This window comes from Mya arenaria, chromosome 9 (genome assembly GCF_026914265.1).
Source record: "Mya arenaria isolate MELC-2E11 chromosome 9, ASM2691426v1".
NCBI lineage: Eukaryota > Metazoa > Mollusca > Bivalvia > Myida > Myidae > Mya > Mya arenaria.
Genome location: NC_069130.1, coordinates 63,378,368 through 63,389,813, shown reverse-complemented (window position 1 = coordinate 63,389,813; position 11,446 = coordinate 63,378,368). Strand labels below are relative to the sequence as shown.

The following is an 11,446-nucleotide window of genomic DNA, read 5'->3' as shown; positions in this document are numbered from 1 at the left end:
AACATTTTGCGACAGTATAGTTTAAACGCCGGTACTTAGAGGGAATAAATATTGAAAGAAATGAAAGCCGGTCCCGTTCAATCTCATGTTTTGACTGGGATCAAGCTAGATTTTGAAAAACGGTAAACACTTTGTATACAAGCTAGGTATAAGTTAAAGTCTATATTTTTTAACATATAAGGATGACAAATGGCGACACTGCATTTTTAGGCAGCATCGCTCATGTTTTTTCTCAAACCAGAAGTTAATTATGCATTGTGTGTGGTTGTTTTTTTTAATTATGCAAATATGTCTCTGCACAAAGTCTGACGTAAACATGCTTTAACAGTTACCTGGTTTCCCAAATGCTAAGGATTTTCAACAATACTTGCCCTAGATTTTGAATGATTTAAAATTAGATTTATGAAAGTTACAGTCAAGTGCATGAGTCTTTTTAAAATGCTTACCCTACATGTATTTGGTCATTTGTGTGATTATTTTATTAGTGCTCAAATTTAATTGCATTTAGAAAATAGAATGTTCATTACATATGTAAACGATTTGAATAAAATAAAATAGTATTGATCCCATTGACCGACCAAATCTAAATAGTTAAGAGACCCATGAAACTCGCTTTGATTAGCTATGTTTTGAGGTTATGATAAATGTTTATCTTTGGGTGGAACTCATAAAAACAACTATGAAAGTTATTTGTACAATTGTACCCATAGCAAAACGTGGTCCTAAAATTTAATATTTTGAGGAGGACGTAATTTATGCATGCAACGGTTGCAGCGTATAGGGAAAAATAAGCAATTATACACGTGCAATCGAATATAACTCTGCTGAAAAAAAACAGCTGAGAAAAAATGATTATTTTCAAACGGGGCAGAACAAATGAATTGTTGGAAAAATAAGAATTGATTTAAACTAATTTGAAAACCGTTCCAAGTTACATACAAAATATTGGTACCCTATCTAATGACAGTGCTGTGTGGTGTTGTTTTGTTGTTGTTTTTTCAATTAATTTATATGTATGATTTACCAAATTAGAAAAAAATATATAAGTGTCTATAAGCAATCGTGTATAAGCTTACCACAAGTTTAGTACCACTGGCTGGTTGCATTTGGTCTGGATTGACGTTTTAAATAGAGCTCTCTATAAAACATATAGCTGTCATTTAGAATCAACAGCCTACCGAAAGGTGTACTCAAATGAGTAATATCTTTTGGTTTTAAGAAGAGGTCTGTAACTATTTAAAGGCGCTTCAAATATTTGAGTTAATGTAAATTGAGCGTTATCATATAGTAAATATTTCTTTGTGTTACAAACTAAACTATATTTTCTTCACGAGGACGGATTTGTTGCATACATGTTACGATGTATCGACCTGTTTGAAGTATAAGTTGATTTACAGATACTCTAAGTGTAGTAAAGCATATCAGTACTTTAACTATTCCAAAGTATGTTTTATTTCTGTGTTTGTTTCTTAGAAATAACTATTGTTACGCGTACAAGGTCAATCCCGTCTAATACGCTTCAACAATATTTAGATTAAATGCGTTAAGACTGGTCTCCGGCGAGTAGTTTATCATGCTTTACGGCAATCGATTAATCTACGTTAATCTACGACAGTACGGGGAACCAATATCGGACGGCTGGGGACCAATCGAAAGTTGAAGTAAGAGGTCCAGAAGGTAAGCCTTATACTTTTTTGAGCGTTCAATTCTCAATGCGCAGAAAACCTTACTCTGACTGCTCAAGGCTTCCAAAAATGCCCCTATTTTTGTATGTATGCATACTAGCTACAATAATGAGCGATCAGGGATACTTTTTTTATTATTTTGACATTTCTTATGTATCCCTGTAACGCTACAACTCTCTACCATTTAACAACGGGCGAAATGATATACATTGTACTGTAATAATATGCATTGATGTTGAATAATAATGACAAAGTTTTTCAATTTTTATCTGACAGTGATCTGAACTGGATTTAATTTGTCATTAGAGTTCTTATTTTCACATTAATATATTATGGGTCACGAATACCGTTATACATGTACACAACCAGTCAGATTTGTCTCAGATTTACCGATATCGGGATACTTGATAAACAATCGACACTTGTACGTGTTTTATGATAACTTAACATGTTTTTGGGGCATTCTGACATAACTTAGTATGTGTTTAATAGTAGGCAATAATATTTGCGTTGAAATTTGAATTTATAATGGAGATAATTTCCAAATTGTGGCCGCGAGGATTCTCTGCGCATGGACCGCTTGCTACTTTTTGCTGGGACGGTGGACGTCACGAGTTTGCCATATTAAAAAAATCATCAAAAGACTCGTTGACGGCCATTTAGGTGGACTAGTATGCATACTTATGTTATTCCAAAACATTTTTATGTAAATTATAATGATATAATTTCAAATAAAAAAAAAGAAGTGGGGGCTATTCGACCAAATGGGGGCGTTTTGACTTGGGGGCTATTTGACCAGGTTCCATTGTAATTAAGGATCACTAATCATTCAACTGAAGAAAAGTTCAGAAAACATATCCCGGAACAACCTATTTTCGACCGCCTCCTGAAAATGGGTAAAACACTTCTTTTTTGCGTCACTTCCGGTAAAAATAAGCTCCAATTGTTAACCATAACAGTAGAACTGTCAGAAAACTTCATTTGAAAAAGAATGGGACTGGTGGTGTTAAAAAAACTTAAGTTATACTTGAAACAACACCAATTTGTCATTTTTAATTAATGCCAAATTTTACCCTTGTTTAAAATGATTTCACATGTAAAATTGTGTTGTTTTTGTTTGCCAGATCTTACATATCTACCAAAGCCTAAAACCTATGCCCTATTGTTTTCTTAGTTTAGTGCACAACATTAAAAGCGCATCAAAATATGGTATGTTGCTTATTCTAAAATTAATGAAATTTATCTACAGGTAACTATATTGAATTGCATTTGGGCGCTCAGTTACCATTAAATTATACATATTGCAGCCTAGGCAGGTCATATGAGGCTCATTCAGGGTTGGACAATTGATAACAGGGTTCATGATGGGTGAATTTATCATTTTGTATCCATGTGAAAGCCATTATAAGGGATGATGATTATAATCTGTTTCAATCGTCTGTTGTTTACATTTTGAATCCAAAATGGCGGCTGTCACATGTTGTATTTGACCTAGATTCAACATGCTTTCGACCATGACCTTCAACTATACTTCGCAACAAAAGTTTGTGCACAATATTTTTTTATTTTAATTTGTATAACTTGTTTTTTAAAAACTGTTTTATGTATTTTAATTTTAAAAAAAGTAATTAAATATTTACATATTTGCCATACAGTCACTTTTTGGTTACTTATCACCACAAGAGAGGCAAAGGAATACATCATCCCTTATAATGGCTTTCACATGGGTACAAAATGATAAATTCACCCATCATGAACCCTGTTATCAATTGTCCAACCTGTAGATAAATTTCATTAATTTTAGAATAAGCAACATACCATATTTTGATGCGCTTTTAATGTTGTGCACTAAACTAAGAAAACAATAGGGCATCTATAAATATTTTTTTAGTTTTTTGAAAGACGAATGATTGCTTTAAATGGTACACACAAACATTTATTTTTTATTATCACTTATTTATGATTAAAATGTAAATAATCCTTAGGCGGTCGAAAACGTGTTGTTCCGGTATACATATTTGAACCTTTTGCAATGACAGAGAGGTAGATTTAGGTCTCAAAACCGGTAGGTTGGGCTTAGAAAGGGTAGAATTTCTTATTTCTTTATTTTTCAGTCAAAAACAATGATGGATACAATGTAAACCAAAACTTGATATTTGTTACTATTTTTAGATTTTCGGAAAATACGCATTAAATACGCCATGGTTAAGAGACTTGTCAAATGTCAGTGTTTTTGCTAAGAAACAGAAGTAATATTAACTCTGACTTGTAAAAACAAGTTTATATTGCGATGAGCTGCTAAAAATTCAAATCAGACTGCCAAAACAAGTCGGAGTGTAAGTGCAGACGACTGCAGAATTGTGTATATGTCAATTTTCCCGCCAAAATGTCGTAAATTTTTAAACACTGTAGATAATTAATAACACCTAGGAAATGTTGTTTTCTTTGATGTTATGACAGTTTTTTTAATGTCTTTGATATTTAAAAAATGCTGATTAGTAGGATGCCAATTAACAATGAATGCTGATTTGTGGTATTTTGTACCGTACTGGTAACTAAGCAACGATCTCGGCCGAAGTGTGTAGTGATTTGACAAGTTGTTTATTGCACCATGTTTTTTAAAGTGACAGATTAATATGGTATTTAAGCATGGTTGGTAGAATTTTGAGGTTTTTAAACGAAAATTAAAGGCCAATTTGATATAACTTTAAGGTTTTTAAAAGAGCTTTAAATATCGGTAGATTTCGACAACAAAGGGGTATGGCGTTAGAAGGGTCTCAAAAGCGGTATATTTTACCTACCGCCGGTAGAGTTCACATGTATGCAGAAAGGTACTTTCTTTTTTTTTAAATGGACTAAAAATGAGTTTGATGATTTGTTAATGACATAACCACCTGCACACTCTTAAAATTAATGCCTAGTCAATTTATTGGGTTTACTGTCTGCCGATCATTGGATCATTACATTGGAGCAGTGTTCTGCCAAGGATTGAAAAAGATGGGGCCGAATGGCCCAGCAGTCATGAAAATTAGGGGCCATTTTCAAAAGTGAAGGGCCATGACTTTTGCCAGGGGAAAAATGAAAACTTGTAAATGAAAGTGTGTTATTTACCCATTATATACATGGTGTAACATCCACATGACATCAGTATTCTCAAATATTGGACAGAACCACAAATGAGACACAATGTTATATGTGAATAATCAGTTTCACATGTCAATGTGTTGTTATGCTTTATAACCCTCCGCACCCAGGAACATGTTCCTCTGTTTTGCATTCCTCCAATGCACCAAGGCCTCATTGAAATTGAATTTGTTAAAATATCTCCCCCTCTAATTTTATGACAAGCAGGTCATCCACAACCTCTGGTGATAGCCTATTCCTCTGTGAGGTTTTTACTAAGTTTTGGGCACTTAAACCCCTTTCACAGTCTGCTGTGTGTACTGGTGCAGACAGAGCTAGTTCAGCAAGGGTCAGTAGGTTTGGGAATTTATCTTTATCATGTTTCTTCAGAAGAAACCACAATAATTTACAATTTAGTAAAACAAATACACTACCCCTCGCGATTGGATAGTTACACGTATCGGACCATTGAAAATCGTTGTTTTATCGAATGAACGCTGTGCTGTAAAACTTCTGAAAAAGATATCGATTAAGTCAAAACGGCTTTTCGAAAATTCGATTAAGTTAAAACGGCTTTTCGAAGAACGGGCGCGCCGATCGGCCCATCTACAGGTATTTCTTTGCGCCATCCCGATTTTTTCTGCGCCAATGGCGCAAGGGCGCGTCCTTGGCAGAACACTGCATTGGAGTATCTACATTTTAGGCATTCAGTACACCACAGCGTATAGCCACAATAATGCATGTTTAGGGAACTTTTTAAACATTTGGATATTCATTTTGTTCCCTTAACGCCTCAAGTCAACTTAATTGTAGTAAGTAGTTAAATGTTTATCACTGAAAATGTATGTTTGTTATACATGTTTATGTATTGATTTTAAACTCAAGTGTCACTTTAATGTGAGAATGTGGGTTGGGTGGGGGTAGGGGGGTGCAGAATTCAGTGTATAAAAATAAATTTTCATATATTAATGTATTTCTCTTCTGATTAAAATGTTAATAGATCCTGCCCAAAATATTAAAATTCTAGAATTATGTCATCCAGCTATTTTTCTCACCTTTTGTTCACCATATTTTTAAATCCTTTAAAGACACTGCTTTACATCCCCAATTGCTTTGGCATAAAAACATGTTTTGGTTAGGTTTATGTTTATCCTTTTCAATAACTGGTAGGAAAGGTAGGCTTTTTTATTATTATTTTTCGCTCACCTTAGCCACCTGAGGGGTCAAAAACTAGGTCACATGGAAAATATAACTAGGTCATATGGAAAAAAAACAACTTGTTAACACTCTAGAGGTAACATTTCCAACCCAAATATCCTGGAAATTTGTCAGAAATGTTGTTTTGTTGATTTCTAGCTCAAGTTTGAATATGAGTAATCTGGGGTCAAAAACCAGGGTTACAGAGCCCAACTATAGAAATCCTTGTTAACACTCTAGAATATCCTGGAAATTTGTCAGAAAGGTTGTTTTGATCATTTTTAAGTCAAGTTCGTGCCATTGGTTTATCTGTTTTTTTTATTGTTATTTTATTGTTTTGAAATCATTGGAGGTACCAACTTCAAACTTCATGAACTTATTCACAGTCAATTGTGATTTTTTTGTGATGATTTATATAAATCCAACCTAAATATTGTAAGAGTTATTGTTCTTTGTATCTTTTTAAACAAAGTCATATTTGTCATGTTTTTACACACCTGTTTAAAAAAAAAATGGACATATAATAGTGCCAAGTATGGTGTATGGAAGGGCAGACAGGCACCATCCAGTATGTAGTCCGATCAATTACTTTTGAACCCTTTGTCCAATCATGTCCAAATTTGGTCAGAATGTGTATGAACGTGTTTGATAATTAGCAATATTACTGTAGTTACCCGAGAGTTATTTCGTTTTTATTATAGACATTACCTAATATTGCTCTTGTCCTATCAATAACTTTTTAAGCATTGTCCAATCATCACAAACTTTGGTGAGAATGTGAATGGGCATAATACATCAGAGAAGCACAAAGTTTTACTCAGGTGAGCGATATAGGGCCATCTTGGTCCTCTTGTTTATATAAGAACAAAAAATTATTGTCATCATTGGAGAATGGTGTTAACGCAATATTCTGTATAAAGCTTCAAAGGTTTTAAACTACATATTAAAACACACATAAACATTTTTTATATATTTTATTTTTTAACCAACTGCTAAATAGTAGGGTCAGCACCTATTTCGTAGGTAGGTAAAGAATTTTTCCATTAGCAATTAGTAAGCCAACTTTTTTATTTTTGCCATGGAAAGGGCAAATTTTTGCGTAAATATCTGCAAACCAACGATAAAAGACTGCTGACAAAAGATCAGATTGCAGATTTTCATATTTCCGTTCGAAAATTAATGTTTTATGGCTTATACCGTTACTAACGGTCTAAGAAAAATGCATAAAACATCAATTTTTGAACTTTAATATAAAAATCTGCAATCTATTTTTTGGTCATCAGTCTTATATAACTGGTTTCCATGCATTTTCGCAAAAATTGGCTCGTTCCAAGACAAAAAATATAAAATGTTGTCAAAAAAATTGGCTCGTTCCAAGACAAAAAATATAAAAAGTTGTCACAAACCTTCAATCTGTGAGAGTGCAGCTTTAAATTAAAAAGTTTGGTACCCGAACCCTACCTACAAAATAGGCACCAAACTGACCTTCTTTATGGTCAGTTGGCCTTGGGTCACTGATTGCCAATAAAGATATTCTTTAAAATCACACAGAATTCAGAATTTTGACAAATGTTACTTCTGGAATTTTACTTCCCAGAATTCAGTGATAGCAAAGAAAACAGAACCTAATAAATGTACAAGTACCAAGAAAAGGGCCTTAATTGCTCAATATTGCTTGGGCAATTAGAATACAGGACATAGAGAGATTTTCAATTGGGCAAAAATCTGACTTAATAGGAAGAAGTGTCAACTGAAAGGACTGTTAAAAAGCCTCATACACAATACAGAACTTTGTAGGGTGTTATGCAACAAGTTGACAGCACAATGGTAACCGGTCATCGCTGAATTCATCTTATTTTTAGCATTGATGACATATCCGTCCTTTTTTTTAAGGGTTGCGATATTGCTGAAAAAGAGTTTGTAAATTGAACATGATGGAATAATTGTTCAATAATTGTAAAAAGTCATACAGTATTGTGATCGATACTTCGTTACAACAGTTGTTGAAAGTTTGAAAGCGCAGTTTCTCAGACAATGTTTTCCTTAAGTAATTTCTAAAAGCATAAGTGATTGATAAATAAAAGTCCATCACCTTAGTTAATCAAAATTATCATTAATTAATCATAGACCTTGATTAGGTCACGGTTAACATCATTTAATAAGCTTCATCATTTTCATAACCTGCAATCAATTTTGCTTAGAAGATTTCCATTTAATCTACTTCATGATCTGGCTGAGTTCATTGACCAGTGGTCAATGCCCTAAATAGCTTGCTGGACTTTATCTGACCACTACTTACATGTACAGAGCAATGAACATTTGCTATGGAATAAATTATTAACTTACATATTTGTAAGTTCTGAGACTGCATTTGTAGAAATATTGATTACATGGATGGTGACCCGGACACCCGCGTATGTTTTTTAAAAAAAAATATTGGGGGTTGGGGGTGGGGTGTTACACACCCACATATTGATTCGCAGTTACATATTTCATGTACTTACTTAAAGAGGTTGCTAATTTCTCAGCTTAACTGTACTGAAAACTTGCAATTCTTTCAGTTAATTCTTAATGTCCTTTAGTAAATTGATGAGAAAAAATCAATATACATTTGAAATTGCAAAGAAATGTGGGCTGATGATGGAACAGAGTGTCAGCAATATGATTCAGTTGATTGCTGTATTGTTATAAATGATAAACCCTAAATGTGAATGACTTTCAGTATTGCTGTATGTTTCACATTTCCAAAATATTACAGTGTGTTGCCGCAATCCTTTCATTAATAACGTGAGGTACCTGAAAATTCCCCGGGTTTTGAGCTGACCATGTATATGATCAGATCAATACATTCCCATGTCAAGTGTGGTCATTGACTGTTGTGTAACTGACTGTCAGTGTAAACAATCTCGCAGTAAGACTGTGGAATAGTAATTCTTTGTTTCTGGTGAAGATGGATTGTCTCCGATACGTCAGCCTTTCAGCGTGTAGGATATATGAAAAATACAACAACTTAATGTGATATATCAGAATCCTGTCAATTAATTACTAATTTAATCATTGATTTAATGAAATTGTGGCCTATTATATACATGCAAAGTAATGCTCATGTTATATAGTTCCTTCCCAAAAAGAAGTACTAAAAAACAGTACATTTTTTCAACTAAGTCAAGGCCAACCCCATCGTCAGATATTATACCCCCAGTACAATACTACTCTATGCTTCATTGTATACCATCTGTGATTCGGCAAGGAAAATCTTATAATTATGAATGATTAATGTGAAAGTTTTATTGGTTACGCAAGGTACCAGATCCTTTCCCCGTAGAAACATATTCTTGCAAAACCTGAACTGAACTGGGTCCACCTATTTAGTACAACAATTTTAGTTAGCAGTCAAGACCACTACAGGATTATTGAAGAATATTTTAACATGCAAATTCATTGGAAAAAGAGTTGTCTCCCTTGCCTCATGCATATTCATTTAAACAAGATTTTGTCAGTCAAATATCCCTTGGTATTTATAAAGTATTTGTAACAGAATAAAGTACCATGGTTGCCGACGATTGTCTTACCCTCACTTTATTATATATATATATCTCTGGTTTGCAGAACCTGATATTATTATGTGAAAAAACATGCACATTTTTCCCTTTGCCTAAGTCTGCTAAATGTTACAGTTCAAAAGATTACAGATAGTTCACTGCCAGTGGTTCTGCAGGCAAGTGTTCATGTTTTTAAGTGATTTCATGATTTCCAGGCATATGGCAAACTTCTTGTAAACTATGATAAATTTGATGATTTTTTTTTTTAAATCTAAAGCAAGGGAAAAGTGCTCAGTGGAATACTCTGATTTAAATATCTCAGGTATTGAATTACATGCAGTTCTATTGTTCCATTTTGTTATTGTACAGAGTATTAATCATTGTGGTATCATGTCAGCTTTATCAATATCCAGAGTATTTCAAAATATTGAAAAAAGAAGGTAAAATAAGTGAGACCTTCTGAATTAATTAAGTGTCCAGCAGTAAATAAAGCCTCATTTTGCACAAAGTAGGGTCATTTCTGATATTGTTTTAAGTTATAGTATTTAAACCTTCTGTTATAGAATGATGAGATGGAATGTCACAGCATGGAGATAATAGAATTAATCACTTAAATGACTTGCTTCAAAATAATGTTATCATTTCAGTTAGACTGGCTGTATGAATGGGATGAGGACGTTATATCATATCACTGAGACTGTGTTCCAGTTTGGAATAGACATAACAACTTTAAAACCGAGGTATGTATTTCAAATTCTATCTTTTAGACATGTACATTACTTAAATATTATTCAGTATTAACTTTTCAATATCCAACACACACTGGTTGTTGAATAAATGGCTGGGTTTCATAACTGTATGCCCGAACCTTTTAAACTGTTGAATATTAGTCTTTCTATGAATCATGAGCTTACATCACAGACATATATATGTGCATACGTCCGTGCTGACATGGGGCAGGAATGTGCACATTATGGCTGGGTAGGTTCTAGTTCAAAGCTACTGTATTAAAGGTGTTTAAGGGGAACTTACAGGTATGTCTCAGCAGACTCATGTGACAATGAAGAACACTGAAATAATTTAGAAATTAATCTCTTGACAGAATTGACACAATGTGTTGATTGTTTAGACCTTTGTTAAACTAAAGTTAACAGCGTTGTTATCAGCATTCTTGTTAACTTTAAAAGGTGATCTATTTTGTAACATGCTCATATTAAATGAGATAAAACAGGTCTCTCAAACCTTGTAAGAAATACTACAAATCACATATAATTAATTATATGTCCATTTTAGTTCCAGAGGAGGTAAAGACTTGAAAGTTAACAGCGATGATGTTAACAAAGTTGTTAACTTTAAAAAAGTTCTTAAAAATATGCCAATGGTTTACAAGTCTGGTATGAGGTAAAAGGAATCCAGTTTTTAGAATGATTCATTTCATCATTTTTCAGACGTTTTCTAAAACCTTAAAAGTACAACATCCATGTATATGTACCCGTTGTTATAATTCATGATGGAAGAAACATTAAATCAGAATTAAGCATACTTATGTTTTGTTGGCAGACTTAGAGAATAAAGTCAGGATTTACAGGGTTCATTAAATGCGCGATCAAGTATTCATTTTCCGCTGCAGTGATTCATGGAACATATTCAAAAGATATTACTGCAAAAGTATGTAATTCATTAAGTCATTAAATGTTTAGTAAAAAACAAAATGTAGTGAAAGTACACACTTAGAAACTGGTTCTAGTGGAACAGAGGGTATTTTTCATACTTGGCAATGAAATATAGAACATCAATTACCCCAACCACCACTACCTGCATTTGTTACATATATATATATATATATATGAAACAGAATTGTAATTGTTAATAGGATTTATGAGTCTGAAAAAGTGACAA

General features: G+C 33.3%; 1 protein-coding gene across 3 annotated transcripts in view; it reads left to right on the top strand.

Moving 5' to 3' along the window:
* The first annotated feature begins 1,589 nt into the window (after window positions 1-1,589).
* Window positions 1,590-11,446, top strand: part of LOC128246658 (tumor necrosis factor receptor superfamily member 5-like) — a 39,373-nt gene continuing 29,516 nt past the window's right edge. Inside the window, exons 1-2 of one of the 3 annotated variants that reach the window (XM_052964964.1) lie at window positions 1,590-1,677; window positions 10,195-10,287. The gene's annotated coding sequence lies outside the window, so the exon portion shown is untranslated. Of the gene's footprint in view, window positions 1,678-9,720; window positions 9,870-10,032; window positions 10,056-10,194; window positions 10,288-11,446 lie in introns of those variants that run through there. The other 2 variants (XM_052964965.1, XM_052964966.1) reach the window with 2 other exon arrangements.